At 40.6% G+C, this 23,723-nt stretch overlaps 1 long non-coding RNA gene across 2 annotated transcripts in view; it reads right to left on the bottom strand.

Annotated features, from left to right (window-relative positions):
• Positions 1–17,521, bottom strand: part of LOC124861753 — a 92,758-nt gene extending 75,237 nt beyond the window's left edge. For both annotated transcript variants that reach the window (XR_007036735.1, XR_007036734.1), the window contains exon 1: positions 17,178–17,521. This is a non-coding gene — a long non-coding RNA (uncharacterized LOC124861753). The remainder of the gene's footprint in view (positions 1–17,177) is intronic.
• Between the last annotated feature and the right edge of the window lie 6,202 nt (positions 17,522–23,723).

The following is a 23,723-nucleotide window of genomic DNA, read 5'->3' as shown; positions in this document are numbered from 1 at the left end:
CAGTAAATGTAAGGATAGTGCAATGGTTGTTAAAGCTGCTTTATTGTCATTTTTGTTGCTAGTGATGTTTGAATATTTTAATCAGGCCTAGTTGTGGTTTAAAAAAAATATTTAGTCTATCAGACGTTTAGACAACAATTAAAGGAACCGCTGGTTTAAGATGCTGGGTCATAACCCAACTATAGTAACTACTGTAAAGCTAATGTCACACTGTACAGTTGTATTAAAAATATCCTTATATAACCATTTATTTACTTCAAAAATGTATTGGGAACATTGCCCATTCTATTCCAAAACAACATTTGGTCAAAAGGTGAAGAAAAGGGAATATTTAAAAAATAGTCTGCATTTTTCTCTACAGCACCTGTTTGATGCCCGTTTGTTTACAGAATAAATGTGAACACAACTGGATATTGAGATGTGTATTTGGACAGAGGGTGTAAAATTTGGAGTTAAAAGCAAGTAACGTTTGTTAGGCATCAGTTTCTTCTTTCCATACTTAAGGGCTGCTTAACCATCTTGGGCTGAAAGTTAAAACCTTTTCCTTCTTTGTTTCTTAAGCTTATTATTATTATTATTATAGTAAACCATTTTGTAGTTTTTGACCTGTGAAAGGTCCTATATAAATAGAGTATACTTACTTAAATACATAATTTGAGTCACCCCATGTGTTTGGTAATTATTAGGTGATTTAATCTGAATATACAGGGGTTGGACAATGAAACTGAAACACCTGTCATTTTAGAGTGGGAGGTTTCATGGCTAAATTGGACCAACCTTTTAGCCAGTCTTCATTGATTGCACATTGCACCAGTAAGAGCAGAGTGTGAAGGTTCAATTAGCAGGGTAAGAGCACAGTTTTGCTCAAAATATTGAAATGCACACAACATTATGGGTGACATACCAGAGTTAAAAAGAGGACAAATTGTTGGTGCACGTCTTGCTGGCGCAGCTGTGACCAAGACAGCAAGTCTTTGTGATGTATCAAGAGCCACGGTATCCAGGGTAATGTCAGCATACCACCAAGAAGGACGAACCAAATCCAACAGGATTAACTGTGGACGCAAGAGGAAGCTGTCTGAAAGGGATGTTCGGGTGCTAACCCGGATTGTATCCAAATAACATAAAACCACGGCTGCCCAAATCACAGCAGAATTAAATGTGCACCTCAACTCTCCTGTTTCCACCAGAACTGTCCGTCGGGAGCTCCACAGGGTTAATATACACTGCAGGGCTGCTATAGCCAGACTTTTGGTCACTCATGCCAATGCCAAACGTCGGTTTCAATGGTTCAAGGAGCGCAAATCTTGGGCTGTGGACAATATGAAACATGTATTGTTCTCTGATGAGTCCACCTTTAATGTTTTCCCCACATCCGGGAGAGTTACGGTGTGGAGAAGCCCCGGAGAAGCGTACCACCCAGACTGTTGCATGCCCAGAGTGAAGCATGGGGGTGGATCAGTGATGGTTTGGGCTGCCCTATCATGGCATTCCCTTGGCCCAATACTTGTGCTAGATGGGCGCGTCACTGCCAAGGACTACCGAACCATTCTTGAGGACCATGTGCATCCAATGGTTCAAACATTGTATCCTGAAGGCGGTGCCGTGTATCAGGATGACAATGCATCAATACACACAGCAAGACTGGTGAAAGATTGGTTTGATGAACATGAAAGTGAAGTTGAACATCTCCCATGGCCTGCACAGTCACCAGATCTAAATATTATTGAGCCACTTTGGGGTGTTTTGGAGGAGCGAGTCAGGAAACGTTTTCCTCCACCAGTATCACGTAGTGACCTGGCCACTATCCTGCAAGAAGAATGGCTTAAAATCCCTCTGACCACTGTGCAGGACTTGTATATGTCATTCCCAAGACGAATTAACGCTGTATTGGCTGCAAATGGAGGCCCTACACCATACTAATAAATTATTGTGGTCTAAAATCAGGTGTTTCAGTTTCATTGTCCAACCCCTGTAGGTCAGATTCACCTGCAATGTCAACTCCTCTAAGTATTTGGCATGAAGAGATGAGTACATTTTTATCAGTGCAGGCAGGGCATTTGCATGGCAATTAAGAAACATTATTGAAGGTATTTTCTGTCAAATCTGAGTGGTATTTATTTTTGTTTTGTTTTTAACAGTAGCACAGATGTATTGTTTATGTTCTCTCTAGGTCAGGACGTTTATCTCACGAAAAGGTCGCGGCTTTGTTTTTGTGTGTTTTTTTAATCATTTGAGTTTATTTACTAAATACTTTGTACACCTCTGAGAATCAAGATTAAGCCAGTAGTGTAACAAATGTTCCACCTACTCCATATTGCTTTGTATTGCTCGTCTGAAACGCTGTTCCCTTTAGGGATAAAAAAGCTTGTTGTTGAATGCCCCAACTTCTTACAGGTCATTGGATCCTACTGACTTTAGTCCTAAATATAGAGTTGTATAGTTTTTGCAGTATGCTGCTCTCTGCTCATTGTGTTTGAAAGACTACTTCCAGTTGACTGACAACTGGTCTCTCTTTATTGACAGCTCTACGTGTCGGCTGGTGGCTTTGGGCAATTTAGACCCAGCTTGATAAAGTCCAGGAGGTAGATCTGCAGAAGGAAATTACTCTTAATTGACAAAAACGGGCTGCGGATGAGAAGGCAAAGCATTTGGTCAGTAGATTATTCCTGTCTTTCACAAAAGGCACACATTTCTAATATAATAATAATAATAATAGATTTGTGTTTTTGCTCCTAATATACTTACTGTTCTATAGTTCTTTGATGTTACCATTGGAATCTGGTATTTAAACAGGAAAATGAGAAATCTGAGATCATGCTAAGCAAGGTTGTAATTGTCTGCAGTAAGCATTTCTGTTTTTCCCCGTCCTCTTTAACTGGATTTTAAAGCAGTATTTATGGTCTGTTAACATCAAACACCCTCCCCATTTGGATTTAAAAAGAAACAGAAGTGGCAGGAAGAGCAAGTAAGAGGGAGATATTGCTCTTTTTTAATATTCCTTGTTTTTACAGCGAAGAAGTACTGTATTTTCTTAACCACTTCTCCAATCATGCATTGTAAGCAGCAGAAATATTCTGTTAATTAGGTGACATTTCTTCTTTTTCCAGATCAAACTGACTTTAAGAACTTTCTTAGCATGCAAGACATTATCTTTCTCAAAGATGGCCGCTGGGTTTAGCAGGCGCTGAACCACATCTGATTCTCGACTGGGCTCGTCACCATAAAACCCACACGCTGTCCGCGTACAGATGGTGTGTGCACACACCAAAACCAGCGAAAACCCAGCCAAATTAACAGACAGGCTTCCAGTTCACAGTTCAGATCCCGAAATAATCTCCAAAGCATAAACTGAGAGACATCAGACCACAGGACTGAATATGTATATTTAGAAGTTTAGCACTAATGATGATCTCAACTGTCAACTGTCTGGATTGAAGTACCAGATAAACGTTTAAATGCAAAACCGTTTTGAAACGTCAACTGATCTCAGTTCAGCTTCATTGCCATTTAAAATGGTAACTGAGGAGAGTGAGCAGCGTGTCCCATCAAAAAGGAACCAGGAAAGTGTTTTATCCAGAAAATGACAATGATGTACATGGTCCTCAAGAATGGTTCGGTAGTCCTTGGCAGTGACCCGCCCATCTAGCACAAGTATTGGGCCAAGGGCATGCCATGATATGGCAGCCCAAACCATCACTGATCCACCCCCATGCTTCACTCTGGGCATGCAACAGTCTGGGTGGTACGCTTCTCCGGGGCTTCTCCACACCGTAACTCTCCCGGATGTGGGGAAAACAGTAAAGGTGGACTCATCAGAGAACAATACATGTTTCACATTGTCCACAGCCCAAGATTTGCGCTCCTTGCACCATTGAAACCGACGTTTGGCATTGGCATGAGTGACTAAAGGTTTTGGCTATAGCAGCCCGGCCGTGTATATTGACCCTGTGGAGCTCCTGACGGACAGTTCTGTTGGAAACAGGAGAGTTGAGGTGCACATTTAATTCTGCTGTGATTTGGGCAGCCGTGGTTTTATGTTGTTTGGATACAATCCGGGTTAGCACCCGAACATCCCTTTCAGACAGCTTCCTCTTGCGTCCACAGTTAATCCTGTTGGATGTGGTTCATCCTTCTTGGTGGTATGCTGACATTACCCTGGATACCGTGGCTCTTGATACATTACAAAGACTTGCTGTCTTGGTCACAGATGCGCCAGCAAGACGTGCACCAACAATTTGTCCTCTTTTGAACTCTGGTATGTCACCCATAATGTTGTGTGCATTTCAATATTTTGAGCAAAACTGTGCTCTTACCCTGCTAATTGAACCTTCACACTCTGCTCTTACAATCAATGAAGACTGGCTACCAGGCTGGTCCAATTTAGCCATGAAACCTCCCACAATAAAATGACAGGTGTTTCGGCTTCATTGTCCAACCTCTGTAGTTATGGTGGTGAGCTTTAGTATAAACAGCAAAGATGCAAAATAAAAAGGCATTAAAATATCGAGCAAATACATATTGCCATCTAATTAATTGTTAAAAGTCTTGTTAAGAGACAAAGATTGTACCACTCTGATAATAAAGCAACTTGATATAAACTTTTAATTACCAAGGTAGCAATGCAAGTTCCTACCTTAAAATTACAAGTTTCCCTTTAGCGGCTTAATACAGTTAATATGCAGAAAAAAATGGATCTTGTCTGACAGAAGCACTAGTAGCATGTTTTCTTGACAATTTCCCCCCTGTGTAATTAATATGAAACCTTAATGAAGTATAGGCAGTGAGGTCAGAGAGGCACCAGGCCAGGTCTGCTACTTCTCCCATCTGGTATGTCACTGGATCACATTTTATAGATGTAATAATTTTTCTACTTTTCAGAGTTATAATTTAGAATAAATTGGAGAAATGGCACTGAAAGCAATGTGGGTGGCTTAATTAAATAGGAAAAGTGTGGAGGGGGGAGAACAAGAAGCGATCAACCTACGCAAATGTTAAATTTTAATTTGTAGCTTTTTCCACTTGTGGAAACCAAAACATTTTTCTTGGAAGCTGAAATTAGTTTTAATCATGCACTTTACTCCAAAAGAAAAATCACTCTGACTGAACTTTTTTTTTTTTTTGGATTGAAAATTTGTTAAATGTTTTAAACTTTACTTGAATACGAACTGTTAAACAGGAAACCAACTAACCAGCAAATAGCAAAAGGTCAAAGCAACTTCTTATTCCTGCCAACAGATGGGAAATATTGTAAAATGACAAGATAAATCAAGTGCTTGTTAGACTTGTATTACCTATACACATTTGAATGGTAGCATGTTTTAGAAATTCTAATGGCAAAACGAGCCTCGATCATAAAAGCATTATTTTTAAAGCAAAACTGTTGACAATTATGATGTCTCAGACTCTAAACAATATGTTTTGGAAACATATTGTTGTGATGTAGTTCTCGTATTACCCTGTGTTTGCCTCTGATTGGTTGATCCTCCTCTAATGACTACTCCTTCCCTAGATCCTCAGGCTCTTAAGCCGTCTAATTTGTGTCAAGCTATGCAGAACTCAAATTTTTCTCTATTCATTGTGGATGTGTGTTGAGGATCTCTCTGACTTATTTGGAGAGTGTTGCCTGGTTCCAAATCCAAGTTGGGAGCCTTTGGACAGTAAGAAGCCTAGTGTTCCATCTATCTGTCTCAGAGTGATCTATGCCAGACAGAAATGCTGTTTGAGCAAAGAAGAGAGACTGAGGTGGGGACCTGACCATAAAGGCAAGTTAGTTCTATTAAAGTCAACTGACCATCTAACGATGCAAGTCGTATTGTTGCTGTTCTTGTGATGAGCAGTCTAGGTGGTTCCAAGACTTTAAATTCCTCCGTCTTCCTTTGTGCTGGAACTTATTTTCAAAAACTGCCTTGAATCTCATAGCAATATACGCAGTGTCAGACACGTTTTTTCTAAATCTTTAAAGTTCTGTATAACTAGCCTTAGCTGATAAATCGAAAAAAGATAATCACACTGGCCTAATGAGATCACACAACTGAAAAGCCAACTTTTCTTCATTGAAATGTAAAGGGCATAACATAGTCGGGCATTCTGTGAGCAGAGTGGACTCCACGCACACCGTTAAAGGTGTCATAGTCGAGCGTACCAATTTCCTGCATTTCTGGTGACAAATTCCTACATTTCCCACACTTTCTCCCATGGTGTCATCGGACAGGGAGGCAGAACTAATTTGCCATGCACCTTTGTAAAAACAAAAAAGGCCATTAAACCAGACTAGGGACAAAGAAGGGAAATACACCTGCACAGAGTGGCAGTGTGTCACCTTTCAAATAGTTCAATGTGGAGACTTTTTCCCGCCGAGCAATTTGTGACACCGCATACATGGTCATAAATAATTGAGCCTTGTGCAGACATGTCCAGTGGACGTCCAGAGTCAAGTACAACTGACTATGTTCTGCCCTTAATGGACGGGCAAAGATAAATAATAAAGTAAACATAACTCACTTTTAAAATCATTCTTGAACTGTGTAAATATATACAGGTCCTTCTCAAAATATTAGCATATTGCGATAAAGTTCATTATTTTCCATAATGTAATGATGAAAATTTAACATTCATATATTTTAAATTCATTGCACACTAACTGAAATATTTCAGGTCTTTTATTGTCTTAATACGGATAATTGTGGCATACAGCTCATGAAAACCCAAAATTCCTATCTCACAAAATTAGCATATTTCATCCGACCAATAAAAGAAAAGTGTTTTTAATACAAAAAACGTCAACCTTCAAATAATCATGTACAGTTATGCACTCAATACTTGGTCGGGAATCCTTTTGCAGAAATGACTGCTTCAATGCGGCGTGGCATGGAGGCAATCAGCCTGTGGCACTGAGGTCTTATGGAGGCCCAGGATGCTTCGATAGCGGCCTTTAGCTCATCCAGAGTGTTGGGTCTTGAGTCTCTCAACGTTCTCTTCACAATATCCCACAGATTCTCTATGGGGTCAGGAGAGGTGGCAGGCCAATTGAGCACAGTGATACCATGGTCAGTAAACCTTTTACCAGTGGTTTTGGCACTGTGAGCAGGTGCCAGGTCGTGCTGAAAAATGAAATCTTCATCTCCATAAAGCTATTCAGCAGATGGAAGCATGAAGTGCTCCAAAATCTCCTGATAGCTAGCTGCATTGACCCTGCCCTTGATAAAACACAGTGGACCAACACCAGCAGCTGACACGGCACCCCAGACCATCACTGACTGTGGGTACTTGACACTGGACTTCTGGCATTTTGGCATTTCCTTCTCCCCAGTCTTCCTCCAGACTCTGGCACCTTGATTTCCGAATGACATGCAGAATTTGCTTTCATCCGAAAAAAGTACTTTGGACCACTGAGCAACAGTCCAGTGCTGCTTCTCTGTAGCCCAGGTCAGGCACTTCTGCTGCTGTTTCTGGTTCAAAAGTGGCTTGACCTGGGGAATGCGGCACCTGTAGCCCATTTCCTGCACACGCCTGTGCACGGTGGCTCTGGATGTTTCTACTCCAGACTCAGTCCACTGCTTCCGCAGGTCCCCCAAGGTCTGGAATCGGCCCTTCTCCACAATCTTCCTCAGGGTCCGGTCACCTCTTCTCGTTGTGCAGCGTTTTCTGCCACACTTTTTCCTTCCCACAGACTTCCCACTGAGGTGCCTTGATACAGCACTCTGGGAACAGCCTATTCGTTCAGAAATTTCTTTCTGTGTCTTACCCTCTTGCTTGAGGGTGTCAATAGTGGCCTTCTGGACAGCAGTCAGGTCGGCAGTCTTACCCATGATTGGGGTTTTGAGTGATGAACCAGGCTGGGAGTTTTAAAGGCCTCAGGAATCTTTTGCAGGTGTTTAGAGTTAACTCGTTGATTCAGATGATGAGGTTTATAGCTCGTTTAGAGACCCTTTTAATGATATGCTAATTTTGTGAGATAGGAATTTTGGGTTTTCATGAGCTGTATGCCACAATCATCCGTATTAAGACAATAAAAGACCTGAAATATTTCAGTTAGTGTGCAATGAATCTAAAATATATGAATGTTAAATTTTCATCATGACATTATGGAAAATAATGAACTTTATCACAATATGCTAATATTTTGAGAAGGACCTGTATATAGTAAAGAGAATTGGCCCAAGTACTGAACCCTGTGGTACTCCACAATTAACCCTGGAGTTTAAAGATGATTTAGCATTTACATGAACAAACTGGAATCTGTCAGACAGATAAGATTTAAACCAGCCTAGCGCTTTTCCCCTGATCCCTACAGCATATTCCAGCCTTTTTAAGAGAATATTATGGTCGACTGTATCAAATGCAGCACTGAGATCTAACAGAACCAGTACAGACACAAGTCCATTATCTCAGGCCATAAGAATATCATTAGTGACTTTCAGCAGAGCTGTTTCAGTGCTATGATGAGCTCTGAAGCTTGACTGAAACTCTTCAAACAGGTCATTGCTGTGTAAATGCTCACACATTTGATTAGCAACTATTTTCTCAAGAATTTTAGATAAGAATGGAAGATTGGATATAGGTCTGTAATTTTTCAAGTCATCCCGATCAAACGAAGGTTTCTTAAGTAAAGGTTTAATTACAGCTACCTTAAAAGCCAGTGGTACATATCCATTTACTAAGGATAAATTAATCATAACTAAAATGGAGCTGGTAATCAGAGGGAACACTTCCTTAAATAATTTGGTTGGGATTGGGTCTAACATACAAGTTGAAGGTTTAGATGAAGCTAATATTTCTGATAACTCAGGAAGCTCCACAGGATCAAAACAGTCCAAACACAAATCAGGTTCTGCAGTTACTTCCAATGTTGTCTCACTTGCTGAGGATGAAGTAATCATCTTCAGGAGTATGTCTAAGATTTTCTTTTGAATAGAAATCAATTTTATTTAAGAAGAATCCCATAAAGTCATGACTGCTAAGAGCTAACGGAATGGACGGCTCAACAGAGCTATGACTGTGTAAGTTTAGCAACTGTACTAAACAGAAAACTAGGATTATTCTTGTTCTCTTCTATTAATGATGAGAAATAATCTGTTCTAGCTTGGCGAAGTGTCTTTTTATACAACAGTAGGCCATTTTTCCAGATTAAGTAGGAATCCACTAGGTATGTAGAGTGCCATTTTCTCTCCAATTTTCTAACATTGTGCTTTAAAGTATGCATCTCTGAATTAAACCAAGGAGCTAGCCTCCTATGAGTGATTACCTTCTTTTTCAAGGGGGCTGCATTATCTAATGCATCACGCAATGATGAAGAAACACTATGAACAAAAGAATCAATTTGTGAAGGGGCAGAAACAGAATTACTGACCTCCACTGTGCTTTTCAGTGATGAGGAAATTAAAAGTGGAACAGATTCTTTAAAGGTTGTTACAGCATCGCCTGATAATGATCTACTATAATGAAATTTTCTTTCAGGTGTAGAGTACTCGGTTAAATTAAACTCAAAGGTTACTAAGAAATGGTCAGACAGGACAGGGTTATGAGAAAATATTGTTATGTCTTTACACTCAATGCCATATGTCAGCACAAGGTCCAGAGAATGAAGACAAAGGTGGGTAGGTTTGTTAATGTTTTGAGCAAAGCCAATTAAGTCTAAGATAGCATTAAACGCTATATTTAGGCTATAACTTTCAGCGTCAACATGAATGTTAAAATCTCCCACTATAATAACATTATCTGTATTTAACACTAAATCAGACAAAAGGTCTGAAAACTGATCTAAAAATTGAGAGTAAGGGCCTGGTGGACGGTACAAAACAACAAACAGAAGTGGTTTTAGTGCTTTGCAATTTGGATGAGGAAAGCTAAGGATTAAATATTGAAAAGAGTTGTAGCTATTGATTGGTCTGGGACTAATCAATAAATCAGACTGAAAGATGGTTCCTACTCCTCCTCAACCAATATTTCGAGGAATGTGAAAATTTAAATAATTAGTAGGAGTTGACTCATTTATAGTAACATAATCCTCTTGCTGCAGCCAGGTTTCTGTGAGGCAAAATAAATCAATCTAATTGTCACAAATCAGGTCACTAACTAGCAATGTCTTCGAAGAGAGAGATCTTATGTTCAGTAGGCCACATTTAATTGTTTTATTTTTGTTTTCGGTCCGAGTTTTGTTTATTGTTTATGAGATTTTCCTGATTTCCTTTCAGATTATTTTTTAATCTATTCAATTTTGGCCGTGGGCGGGACAATGTCTTAATAGGGTAATGGGTGGGTAGCAGTACAGGAGCTGCAGAGAGGTGTATTAAACTACGACCCTGCTTCCTGGTCTGAACCCTGGGTTGTCAAAGTTTTGGAGAACTAATAAATTCGGCCAGATTCCTAGAAAGAAGAGCCGCTCCATCCAAAGTGGGATGGATGCCGTCTCTCCGGAGCAGACCAGGTTTTCCCCAAAATGTTCGCCAGTTATCAATGTAACCCACACAGGATTTTCAGTATATACATTTTGAATAATTTTGTAATGTTTTTCATTTTGTAAAAAGAAAAAAATCCTGTTATTTTTAAAGAATAAAAAGATTGAAAATACTAATTTCTAGTCAGTCTGAAATATAAATTTATACAAACAAAACAACAGACAAATGCTCTATGACAGTTAGTTTTTTTAGTTCCCATTTCATAGTAATAGTGCAACCTGTGATATAATTACTGGATTGAATATCGCCTGTTAGCCGCTATAGATTGTGAGGTGTGTAGCAGGCGCTATTGCGATGCATTGACTCATGTCAACAAAATCATGCTCTTCTGATGCGGGAACAGCATGCATCTGTCACAGAAACGGCTGAAACGTACTTATTTCTTATCCAGTTTTTATAAAATATGGCTCAAATTAAAGCTGAGAAAATTTGCCAATGTTATGATACATAGAAATACGTACTCGCCCTCAACATAAACCTATAAGCAGTGTGGAAACTGTGCATTATAGTGCTGACAGGTTTATTTACTGTGCTTTAAAGATCACAATTCTGTAAATTGATTTTTAACAGCTCAAGATGCATAGTTGTGATTAGTATATCACACAAAATTATTAAACTGAAATATTAAAAGAAGGGTTCATGTGACTTCTGTCACCTAAGCAAGGGCAAAATGGCCGCTGGCCCGGCTCGCTCATCTATCGCCGTTTGGCAGGACCAAAGGCACGGTTCGGGTAGCGTTTGATTTTTTTAAATAAACAATCCATGCCGTTCTTGCGGCTCACTCAGGTATCTGCCTCGCTGAAGCTCCCATACTGAAGACAGACATCCCCTCGCCCCTATTCTTTTGCTTTAATCCTAATTTTCAAATGGTAGGTTTTGTACTGATTTCTTGTCCAATATTTTTTTTTCAGTCATCCTATGTACTAAATCATGAGTACTAACAAGGTGAGGACAATGACTTTCCTGCCTTGATTAAACATACAGTGTTGATTATCTTGATTATGACATTCCCTGTGAGAATCAGGTTGCATAACCGGCAGAAAAACGAACCTTTCCATGTTTTAGAAATGTACCCTGGTTAGAAATCTATTTGCATGTTTGTTTTGAGATGCAATGAGGCTCCCTGGGGGTCCCTATATGTCATTTTAATGCATTTTTCTGCCTCCAGACTAGACGTGAATGTGTAAATAATGTCAGGGATGAACTGTGAGTTTCGTCAAGACATGTCCAGCATGGCAGACCTGTATATTGTTTGTCATGAAGGTGTAAGACGACCTGCACCACACCCCCTTCCTTCCCTGATAAAGTTGTTTGTTGTGTTTGGCCAGCCAAACACAGATCATCATCCATCTTAACTTTAGTTAAGCCTGGTTTCACCTGGGGTCATGGCATGCATAGATAACACCATGCTATCACCTCCTTGTCGCTATCTAAATTACAAGCAGCCCAGGTCACTGTGAGGAGCTACAGCAGTGCATACCAAGCATGCCGATGTCACTCATCTCCCCATCCTTGCTCTGAGACTGGACCGAGTTTGATAAACACTGACGGTTGAGGCGAGTTATTTTCCTGACTGACTGTTATTGACTCTGCGATATGGTGATTTGTTTCTGCGCAGCGGCACAATTGATTAGCCATAAGGAAACTCGGGAGACGTTATTGGATTGCTATTCAGAAAGATTGAATGTCAGTCTCCATCTGATTCCATATCTCATCCATCTCTCTTTCACTCTGACTTTCTCTCTTCAGAATATATTAGTCATTTTCAATAATGACGGGCTGATATGGAGGCGTCTCCTGTCCTCCATTTGATATTCTATATCCATGGCTAAATAATGATGGATCCTCTGGTTTGTCTTGTTCACCTGTCAGACTTTTTCCCTCTTTGTTTCAGTTCCTCATTTCTGCCTTCCCCGTCTGTCTTTCTTCCTGCCTGCTGGCTAATTGGACTTATTCTGTGTGCACTAAAATAAAGAGGGTTCCCCACTGATTTTGTTCTGAGGCATTCCATTAAAACACGTTTATGGGTTCTTGTGTCACGCAATGGTGAGATTTATGAAGTTAGAGAACACAACAATGTTATCAAGGTTTAGGTCTTTACAAAAAAAAAAATTCTAAAGGATAATGGTGTGGTGTTTAAAAAAAAAAGGGTCATTTAGGCCGAATCACATTGCAGAATAAACAAAGACATTATCTTCCATTCTTCATAAATTAAACAACTATCTGGCTGTTGGAGTTTCCCTTCATGCAACAAATAGTTATCTTGGCTAATGTAATCCAAGTGTGTTTCCTGTTGAATAATTTCTATAATGACCAAACTTTTTTCACAGTGTCCATCTTGCAGGTTTTGTAAACTTTTCCCAGAGTAAAATGTAAGCATTTTCAAGGTAAATTTTCCAACTTTTCCAGCACCAAACTTTGGAGCAATCTGTAGCTCTGTGTGCCTTTTCTTCGTTGAGCTTTATAACGACAGCACGCACAGCATTCACTGTGTGAAGGGAGACTATTAACAATCTAAAATACTTTGCAACTGATTAAAATTCTACAAGTTATGGTATTAATATGAAATGGATACCTGGCTGTTTCTAGACGGGGACCAACAGGGGCCAGTGACCCTGAAGAACATAATGCCAAATCAATTTCTTATGATCATATGCGCTGCCACAGACACCGAAACTGATTGGTCCCTTGGACCAATTTAATTTTTTACCTTTACAGTTTTACTCTAACAGTGAATTAAAAATTAAGGTGTTGCACTTTTGGTTTCAGCTGTGTTGCGATAGGATCACAGTTTTCATCTGCTAGATCAGGGGTCTGCAACCTGTAGCTCCAGAGCTGCAAGTGGCTCTGTGTCTCATTTAATATATTAAAAGGATCAAATATATTGTCTTGTTTTTTTTTGTTTAATTTTTGTGTTCTGTGCCCCCATGAAAACACACTGGCCACACCCTGGCCCCCCTGGTAAATTTGGTCTAGAACCGCCACTGATATAGACAGTAGGAGGCCGAAAGACATCAGAGGCTCAGCACGCACTACTTTTTGCGTAAATAAACCATTAGCTCATCACCTTTTATAGCGTTTTCAATAAAAATGTTTTGTTATTGCACATTTTGAAGTACAGTAGACGACATAAACCCCTAGCTCGAGCCATCCTTCAATCAATTTGCAATTTACCTGCAAAGTTATAAGCTAGCTTAATTTAAGATTCCCTCCCACTACTAATGCTTCCCGCTCGAGAGCGCCACCTCTCCCATCACAAAAAGTTGCAGGTCCTTCTTGCATATGTTGCAGGAAGTTACTTGAGGATTCCGTCCTCCTTTTAACCATGTTTTGTATCTAGCGTTTTAAAACGGCAACCATCTGGCGTGCCGTTTTCTCCCGCTCACTGGGGACATGCCCAACTAGCGAGACGGTTAAGTGCTCAAAGTAGCATAGCTATACCAGAGGACACTGCCGTTCCAGCAGCTGGTCTTTTCATCATTTGATGTCTACTGCTCACACAGCGGTATTATGAAAAGGAACAAACCCACACTGAACGGCAGCTAGGCTTCCTGAGACTTCATTAAAGGCAAAATGATCACCCTCTATTTTGTGTCTTTAACAAAAAAATATCAAATTGAGGTTTTTAATGAAACTGTTAGAGAGCACTTTACTGCAAAATTGTGCAGTTAGAATATCAAGCACTTTTAATGACTATATAAAGAAATTAAGCACTTTTCAAACCTTGAAAACACCTTGTTGAAATTCAAGCGTTTAAAGATTTCAAGCACTTGTACGAATCCTGATATTATTTTACTGTATCTAGAGCAGGGCAATGTGATTTGAGAATTGTGGTCCAAATCGGACTGAGTAACATTATCACCAGTGCTTTCTCCACACATATAAACCATAAAGTCAGATGTACTTGTATTAGGTCTGTGCAATCAAATTTCATAAAATATTGTCATTACACTTTGACATTTATACTCAAATGGTATATTATCACTCAAGGAGGCATTCAAAACACAATAAAAGCCCAACATATCTATTGAACCATTTTATAACAACTCTGACATAATAAATCAAAGTTATTACAGAGATGATCTTCAACTTTAAATGTGTGAGGCACATGCCGCTGTTGGGTGTGGGTTAAAAGTAGAGATGAAAAAACTAATCGATTAAGATTGATTATTAAAATAGTTGTCAACAAATTTAGTCATAGATTAGTTCCTTTGTAATCACATTTTACCGTATGCGGTCTATTTTTTAACACAATCTGTTACATTTGTGGCCAATGTGTGGCAGTAATGAGCCACCAAACGCTGTGATCTACCGTTAGAGCAGTAGAAGAAGACATCAGCTAATAGTTGGCCTTGTTTTGCATAACATTCCACACACATGAATCTGGCCCTGTCCCAATACCCACACTACACCCTACGCCCCTCTATGAAGTGTGTACTTTGTACAAGTGCATGTAAGGGTTGAAGTGCGCAGGTTACAAGTGTGCAAAATTGGAGAATTGGGACAATAGGGGTTACGTCATCGACTTGCACCTCTGCACTGTAACTACAACATCAAAAAGGGCGGGAACCAGCGATGTTTTCACAGTCTTGCTGCTAAAAAAACTATTTAAAACTGCAACAAGCAATTGTTTTGAGGAGAAGAAAGTGCAGGTAGTGAAGGAGGTTTATACATCAGACTCTCACCGCGCCAGTGTTTGTTTGAAAGGTAACTTCAGTGTTATGGCCTACTGACTGCCCAGACTCACTCTGAACTCAGTGGTATCTTACAATGTTGAGCCTGGAAAACCAGCAAAAAAATATATATTTGTCGGCTTGCTGTCTAAAGTTTACGCAATTCTTATTATTCTGATTTGATGGCTGGTTACGTTGACGGTTGTGATTGGCTTTTGCTCAGAACGTCATCTGCAGCAGTGAATGTGGGTAATATACTTCGGCGAAGTCCGCTTCGATGCGGGCTTCGCCGAAGGGCGGATGTGGGGCACGAAGGGGACGGGGCTAAGGATGACTCTGGAGAATTGGGACACACTACGCACTCGAACCCATCAACGGGAACGCGCATTTCAGGGACACAAGGGTGGAAGTGCGGGTATTGGGACAGGGCCTCTATACGCGGCACAAACGCATTTGCACTGAGCAAGATGGCGGAGCAGGAAAAGTTACGGAAGAAAAGCGGGGCAAACGAGAAAACAGAAGAAAAAAAACAACACGAACAAAATCATCGAAAGTATGGGAGCACTTCAGCCTAGATGCAGTAAAAAGACGAGTGACCTGCAAGATATGCAAAAACGGTCTGGCATGGCATGGCAGCATGACCTATCTACATGAACATCTGAGACGAAAGCATGTCGGAGTTGAAGCGGGAGAGGAAGAGCCAGCGTGGTAAAAAAAAAGAACCTAATAAGAAACTAAACACGCTAAATACTGTTAATGTTAATTTAGTGTTGCAGATGTGGGTGCTGCTATGTTAATGACAATAACAGTAAATATAAATGCAAATTAATCGCAAAAATTATTGACAGATTAGTCAATTATTAAAATAATCATTAGTTGTAGCCCTAGTTAAGAGATTCTCACATTTCAGCACACAGCAAGTATTTTTGAACATTAGAAGTAGATTATAGCCGTTATTAGAAGAAATCACAGTAAAGTTGCTGTTAACCTTGCAGATATGAAGATGAAGGCTGAGGTTTTTTTCCCTCACGAAGGTCTACAGTGAAAGAAACAGGGTGATCAGCTGTGGAGTGAGAAGATAGAAGTGAGAAGATGGAAGAGGAAGATGCCTCAAGAGGAAGATTGCAGGGACCAGACAGAGAAAGGGAGCGTGTCCAAGTTATCACAGGTTTCTTTGAGCCAGACTGGGTCACATGGTGTGCAATTATTCAACACAATATTACATCTGGATTAAAAGCACAAACCAGACTGAAACAAATCATGTTGCTAAACAGTGAATTTGGCTTGGACTGTAAAGAAAACCTTGTTGGCCAGGGGACCACTGATGGGCGTCCAAGTGGAAAAATAAGTAGGCACATATAATTTCACTGCAGTAAACGCTGCTTAGGCCATGAGTCTCCAACTCCATGCCTTGAGAGATACTGTCCTGCCCATTTTATAAGCATTCCTGCTTCTACACACCTCAAATGGCTGAATTACCTCCCCAGTATGTCAGGAAGCTTTGCAAAAGCCTGATAATAAGCCATTCATTTGATTCAGGTCACTGTATAGATGCTTATTATGCTGTAGAGAACCATGACTCAGACCCTCCTTCCAACAACTGGAGAAAAGGAATAAACCTAACAGCTGTCCTCCCATTTAGACCAAGAGTAAGAACGAACTTTTAACCAGTTAAAATGACTTAAAAACAAATAACTGATCTTTTGGGTAAAATCCGAAATCCCTCTGACTAAAACTCTGACCATGTAGTGTGTGACTGATAAGTGATCAGTTATTAACCACCAATTATACAAAAAGCAGCGCACATATGAACTGAGCACCAAATCTCTAGAGCAGCGATTAGAGCAGGCGCCATCTTTGATCGGGGAAACCACTCATTAATACAAGGTTAAAAATTAAATACAGTGTAATTTAGCTTGGGAACCCGTTAATCGATCAATATTTAAAGCAATACGACCCATATAAGGACTGTTACGGGTCAGGTTGGACATAGCGTAAAAGAAAGCTTCGCAGAGATGAGGATAAAAGCGGCCAGATGACTCACCCGTCGACAGCAAATAAAGATGGCGGAGTTCCTCCTCCATAATTTCTTCTTCTTAAAACCGGAGCTTCAACATTTAGCTGCTCCACAATAGCATGTTCCAGAGTCGTTTAATTAATAAAAAATATATTTTTCTTCTTGTCATCCTGAATCCTTAAGAGCCATCATGAACGACGAGCTGTGACGTCAGCGGAAAAAAGTCCCAGTTGTTTTAAGTCTCTTCCTTATTTTCACTCTTGGATCCAGAACTTTTTTTTTTTTATTTCCGTCGCAAATAAAATCTATTAATGTATCTTCTCTGAACACTGGTATTTATTGTTGGGTTGTTTAAATTGTTCCGACGTCGCCATAATGCTGCCTCTCTCCTTAATTGGCTGCACCTGAACCTGTTTTCAAATGTGAGGGGAAGAGTCGTAATTTATGCGTTTAAGAGCATTAGGGAAAACTAAACTCCTCAGACGCAAACAGATAAAGATTGGTATGGAAATGTAGATGGATTATGACGGTGGTGTCTTTTAAGTCTTACATTGAATAAATCTTGATAGATCCTTTATATGAATTAGCCCTAGCTGTACTAATGATAAAAAGCTTAATATTTAATATGATTCTGATGGGCTCCTAAGGCTTTGACCTTAAACATGCAATGACGTTAACCATACACAACAAAATGTGAGGCTGTCATGGAGTCAAGTCTGCAGCATTGGTTCTCATTTGGAAAAAGCTGCAAAGGGAAAAGAGCTAAGCAGGCAGTTTTTGCAAATTTATACAAAAAAATTTAGTGTTTTTCTTTGTCGTTGAAATCTACACATGTCCTGGACTATTTAATTTCAAGGAGACTAGATATAGTCCATATTGCATCCCCTGCCGCTTATCAAGGTCAGGCTTTAGCTGGGGGATTCACTTAGAACCAAATGTCATTTAAAATGTGTTTGTGTCTATGAGGGAGCGTGGCGTTTGCTTACATGACAAACGCAGATGTTACCTTTGTGGTCTGAAGGCTGTAAGTCAATTAGGTTTTACTAATGGGGCCAAGTGCTTAGCTGTTAGCTGCACTAACGCACACACACAAAATGTATTAATAAGATTACGATGGTAATGTGAATGCATCGGGGTTAAACCACATTAAGGAAGACGCCTGTCTCAAAAATCTCTGCTTATTGGGATGGCCACTCATCTTAACCTTTGTGCCCTCTTCCTCTGCTCCTTCCATAGCCTCCTATGCTAATTGTGCTCATGGAACTTCTCCATTTGTTTTCCCCTTCACTTTTTCTTGTTTTTCTTCCAGTTTCTTCCACAGCAGATGCACAGCAAATCTTATCTCTGGCTCTTTACAACTCTAACTTCTTATTCCCATCTGTCTCCCACTCAATTTTTTCATCTCCCTCCACTTAATTTGAATTACGTGGTTTTCCTCCTCTTCAGAAATAAAACATCTCATGTCCAACAGTTTATAAAGTTAAACTCAATCTTTCTTTCTTTTCTGCTCAACTCTTACACTGCATCCCCTTTCCAAGCTATCCAGGAAATACTTAAGGAACACATGGCTTGCACCTTGCTGTTTTGCACCTGTCATGTATATACAAATATATATATACATATAATATATATGTTTTCATACCCTTTGAACGTTTTCATATACTGTTAAGTAACAACCATAAATCTCACCCCCCGAGTGTATAGTTTTTTCAGCCACATTTTGCTGCAATTAGAGCAGCAAGTATTTTAGGGGTATCTCTACACGCTTTGCACATCTAAAAGCAGACTTTTTCTTTTAAACATAGCTCCAACTCTGTAAGATAAGATGGAAAATGTGTGTGAACATACATTTACAACAGATTTTCAACTGGATCTAGCTCTGGACTTTGGCTGGGCCACATTTATATCCTTCAATCCATACCATTCCAATGTTGCTCGGGTATGTTTAAGGTTTGTTGTCCTGCTGGAAGATGAACCTTTGGCCCAGTTTGATGTGTTTTTCAGATTCTAACAAGTGTTCTTCCAGGACTGCCCTGTATTCAGCTCCATATATCATCCCATCACCTCGGACCGGCTTCCAATCCCTACAGGATGATCCTGCCTCAACCATGTTTCACCTTGTGGATGGTTTTTTCAGGTGATGTGCAGCTTTAATGTTCTGCAACACGCAGCGTTCTGCATGAAGGCCAAAAAATGTTTGTTTTGAACATATCTGACATATTTTGAACACCGTCTTTCATCTTTGCTTCGTCCCCTACATGGGGGGCCATTCCATTAAGGCCAGATTTGTCAAGTGCATTTTAATAGTCGGCCTCCCACCAGAGCTGTGGATTATTGCAGCTCCTCTAGAGTTACTATAGTCCTCCTAGCTGGTCCTCTGACTAAGGCATAGTACATACCCAGTCGACTCCACTGTCCGTTTAACTGCGAAGCTTGAGTAAGAAATGTTTAGTTATCTGTACCCGTCTGTTTGGGTCAACTTGGGAGTCTCTGTGGAAATGCGCGTGTAGCCCAGATATTGGACTACACAGATATTGGGATATTTGCTACCGCATTGTTGCATGTGTTCCCCAACACAAACAATAATATTAATATTCAAAGGGTGGTATCAAACACACAACAGTCGAAGACAACAGTCAGATTAACATTTATTCTTTCTTTTCAGGTTTTTACTTCTTCTCTTCTGAGTAAATGGTGTATGAATCAGCATATTATTGCCCATTATGAGGCTGTAGTGAAAACTGTACATTTCTGAGTGGAACACAATCATCAAATTGTCTTAAAACATTATGTAGGTGGGCCCAAAGTTACTGTTTCCTGAGTTGGTGTCTTCTGAAGGCAACTAGTTGCACTGGGTTTTATTTGGCGTTTTCAGAGTAAATGAAGCTAAATAGATATCATGCCTAATTTTTCTTTGTAAAAAAACTAAACAGATTAGAACCATGCATCTTTTGAACCTAAATATCATACATTTCATCCATGCCGAGTAAAACTGCATACATGCATGATGTACAGGGGTTGGACAATGAAACTGAAACACCTGGTTTTAGACCACAATAATTTGTTAGTATGGTGTAGGGCCTCCTTTAGCGGCCAATTCAGCATCAATTCGTCTTGGGAATGACATATACAAGTCCTGCACAGTGGTCAGAGGGATTTTAAGCCATTCTTCTTGCAGGATAGTGGCCAGGTCACTACGTGATACTGGTGGAGGAAAACGTTTCCTGACTCGCTCCTCCAAAACACCCCAAAGTGGCTCAATAATATTTAGATCTGGTGACTGTGCAGGCCATGGGAGATGTTCAACTTCACTTTCATGTTCATCAAACCAATCTTTCACCAGTCTTGCTGTATGTATTGGTGCATTGTCATCCTGATACACGGCACCGGCTTCAGGATGCAATGTTTGAACCATTGGATGCACATGGTCCTCAAGAATGGTTTGGTAGTCCTTGGCAGTAACGCGCCCATCTAGCACAAGTATTGGGCCAAGGGAATGCCATGATATGGCAGCCCAAACCATCACTGATCCACCCCCATGCTTCACTCTGGCCATGCAACAGTCTGGGTGGTACGCTTCTTTGGGGCTTCTCCACACCGTAAATCTCCCGGATGTGGGGAAAACAGTAAAGGTGGACTCATCAGAGAACAATACATGTTTCACATTGTCCACAGCCCAAGATTTGCGCTCCTTGCACCATTGAAACAGACGTTTGGCATTGGCATGAGTGACCAAAGGTTTGGCTATAGCAGCCCGGCCGTGTATATTGACCCTGTGGAGCTCTTGACGGACAGTTCTGGTGGAAACAGGAGAGTTGAGGTGCACATTTAACTCTCCCGGATGTGGGGAAAACAGTAAAGGTGGACTCATCAGAGAACAATACTGTCAGGATCTGTGCCGTGTCTGTCTGTTTTGGTGCTATTTCTGTTCTTAGCCTCTAGATAGCGTTTTGAACCGGAGGAGAGGTGACAGGTGTTCTCTATCTCCTTGATGATCTGCTGAGGAGTATTTAAGGAGGAGGCTGCCAACAACTCACTGCCAGAGTGTTGCCCTTTGTGGTACAGCTCAAGCCACATTACTTTGCCTTGCTTTGCTCTTTTGTAATTTTGGATTTGTTGCCTTGCAGGTTACCTGAACCTGACTTTGCCTTCAGCATCAAACTCTGCCTGGATACCGTCTTCTGGAACCAAGCTATCCAACCCCATGAATCAAGACTCAAGCCTCCTGTTTCCTCATTGGATCAAACCAGCTGGCAGTCTCCAGATTCCTTCGTTCCATGGATCTACTTCTGTGAACCCTGTCCACTCTCCTCCTCCCATTGCACCAACTACAGAAACTCTTGGACCATCAATCATCCTGGCACACCAGTGTTCACTGTCTCCGGTCCCACGGGTCAACAACCTCCTGGTCTCTCCAACCCCCTCTGGCAGATCTCTCCCTCAAATCAGTAAGGCAGACATATCTTGTGTGAATATAGGTCCATAGTTTCCCCTTGCTTATAGTTCTGTTTATTTTACAGTTGGTGTCCCGGTTCCAGTCTCCTACACATTTCTACATACTGTCAATAAACTTCTTACCATTAAAACTCTGTATCCTGAATTGCTTTCTGCATGTGGGTCAAATCCGTTGGAAACTTTATGACAAATACATGTTTCACATTGTCCACAGCCCAAGATTTGCGCTCCTTGCACCATTGAAACCGACGTTTGGCAATGGCATGAGTGACCAAAGGTTTGGCTATAGCAGCCCAGCCGTGTATATGGACCCTGTGGAGCTCCGGAAGGACAGTTCTGGTGGAGAAAGGAGAGTTGAGGTGCACATTTAATTCTACCGTGATTTGGGCAGCCGTGGTTTTGTGTTTTTTGGATACAATCCGGGTTAGCACCCGAACATCCCTTTCAGACAGCTTCCTTTTGCGTCCACAGATAATCCTGTTGGATGTGGCTCGTCCTTCTTGGTGGTATGCTGACATTACCCTGGATACCGTGGCTCTTGATACATCACAAAGACTTGCTGTCTTGGTCACAGATCCGCCAGCAAGACGTGCACCAACAATTTGTCCTCTTTTGAACTCTGGTATGTCACCCATAATGTTGTGTGCATTTCAATATTTTGAGCAAAACTGTGCTCTTACCCTGCTAATTGAACCTTCACACTCTGCTCTTACTGGTTCAATGTGCAATCAATGAAGACTGGCTACCAGGCTGGTCCAATTTAGCCATGAAACCTCCCACTCTAAAATGACAGGTGTTTCAGTTTCATTGTCCAACCCTTGTAAATGTACAGTAAGAGCTTGCACGCCTAATGTTTAGGTGCCCGACTTCATACAAGACATAATTCTTCTTATTCTGACTTGCATTGCTGTCATACACTAAAGTGTTGCTTCAATTTGTGCAACACCTTTTATCTCCCAGCAACCAAAAAAAGGAAATGTTTCTCATTAGCATGCACTTGTTCCCCAGTGTTTCTCTTCTCTTCTTTGTCTACTGCAGATCCTCCCTTCAGAGACCAAGCAATAAAAGCTGTGCATAGTGAATATGGCATGGAAAAGAGGCTGTTTTTTTATTATGATTATGATTATTAAAACCTCCTAATGCAGCAGCAATAATTCCCACTATGTGAATAAGCAGCTCTGGGACCCACAAACACCTCCAAGAGTCAGGGAACTGTTATACTGAAACAGGAAAGGAGAAACAGTAAAATAGGCTGCATTGCATGCACGGTATAAGGAGATTTGTCTCCGTCTTTCTGATATTAGTAACCTTTCCAAAGTCAAAAAGCAGAAATAAGTGCTGAAAACAGATTCCAGTTGTTTGCTTAATGCCTGAGTTATTACATTGCTGCCTGGATAATACGTTTGTGTGTCTCCAGACTAAAAAAGGGGGTGGGGTTTTTTGGAGGGAGCAGGGTGGCGAAGGTCACTTTGATGTGACTATAAAGGCACACAGCGGGCCGGTGGAAAGAGATGAAAGAAATAGAGCAGAAGTAAAATAGGCCCTGGTGGAAAAGCAAAGGAAGAAGAGACACATCTTCTGTTTTTTTAGTCTGCAACATATGGACGATAATGATGCTGTATCATAAACAATAGGTAGCCAGGGAATAGAGCAGACATCTTGCAATTAAAGTGAGCAAACAATATTTTTGAAGCTCCACTGTGGCTCCACAGCAGTTCAGCATGTGCAGAACCCATATCAGAATACACAGCAGCCACTAACTGAGCTGGTTTGTAATCAACAGTTCTTTAAATAAGGTATTTGCTGCTATACTGTGCGGACAGATCACCTGTTGTTTGGTGCAATCTATTTTACATGTGACTAATATGATGCAACAATGCAAGATACAGCTGAGTCCCCCCTGTGACTTCCACAGCCACTGAACAGAGTCACCTGTTAGGTAACTAGTCATGCAGGTCATGGTGAAACTTGTCAGTAACTGAGTTAGCTTCTTAAATACAGATTTCTTCAGCTCATTTCTTTTTTTGTTGTACTTAAATGTTTCAGATTATCAAACAGATTGTAAGGTCACACAAAAACCAGTTTTCAAATGATGTTTTTATTTAATTGGGGCACAAA

The sequence above is a fragment of the Girardinichthys multiradiatus genome, chromosome 24 (genome assembly GCF_021462225.1).
Source record: "Girardinichthys multiradiatus isolate DD_20200921_A chromosome 24, DD_fGirMul_XY1, whole genome shotgun sequence".
NCBI classification, from domain to species: domain Eukaryota; kingdom Metazoa; phylum Chordata; class Actinopteri; order Cyprinodontiformes; family Goodeidae; genus Girardinichthys; species Girardinichthys multiradiatus.
The sequence above is the reverse complement of the archived record's forward strand: the minus strand, read 5'-3'. Positions and strand labels throughout refer to the sequence as shown.